Source organism: Montipora foliosa, chromosome 6 (genome assembly GCF_036669935.1).
Source record: "Montipora foliosa isolate CH-2021 chromosome 6, ASM3666993v2, whole genome shotgun sequence".
Classification (NCBI taxonomy): Eukaryota; Metazoa; Cnidaria; class Anthozoa; order Scleractinia; family Acroporidae; genus Montipora; species Montipora foliosa.
In genome coordinates, this window is record NC_090874.1 from 70103197 (window position 1) to 70103836 (window position 640).

The 640-nt window shown below is 35.5% G+C and overlaps 1 long non-coding RNA gene across 1 annotated transcript in view; it reads right to left on the reverse strand.

The window, feature by feature from the left end:
- Positions 1–217, reverse strand: part of LOC138006928 (uncharacterized) — a 997-nt gene extending 780 nt beyond the window's left edge. Inside the window, exon 1 of the long non-coding RNA XR_011123957.1 lies at positions 162–217. This is a non-coding gene — a long non-coding RNA (uncharacterized lncRNA). The remainder of the gene's footprint in view (positions 1–161) is intronic.
- Between the last annotated feature and the right edge of the window lie 423 nt (positions 218–640).

Sequence of the window (640 nt, forward strand, 5' to 3'; positions counted from 1 at the left end):
ATCGGTTCGTGGGATAGGGATGTAATACACTGTATGTTCTAAGCTGTGGATGATTTTAATTCACACTTTAAATCTGATGATTCAAACCTGTTTATTTGGTGGAAATGTGTTTTTCATTTTTTTGTTGTTTGCAAGAAGTCAAAAATTAATTAATATCTTACCATTCACTGTTGCAGAGAGATCCTCCTCTGGAGTATAATCTCCCTTAAACGAAACCTGCAAGAAAACATTAGGAAGGGAAGTATGCTACGCAGATGAACTATGTCAGTAATGGTAACATGTCCACCTATCATTATTGAAAGAACTACCCATTGGTTGCAGACTCACGTAATACCAGATAATTGATCACACGCATTTGACCATAAGACCTGTACTTGACTTAGTTTTTGGCATCATTGAAACTATTGACCAGATGTGTATTTATGCCTTTCTGCTTATCGTTTTGCTAAGTTTGTTAACCGAATAGTTCGGCTTAAGAAAATCCAACGAAAAACTGTCAAATTCAAATTCAAATGTGCATGCAATTCACTATCAACAATAGCTTGAAACCAAAAACCGACAAAAGTCATGATTTGAATTGACTAGCCCTGCTGTTGTTAGTGTTAGGGTTAGTATTACTGTTATTGTTCATGTTACAGCA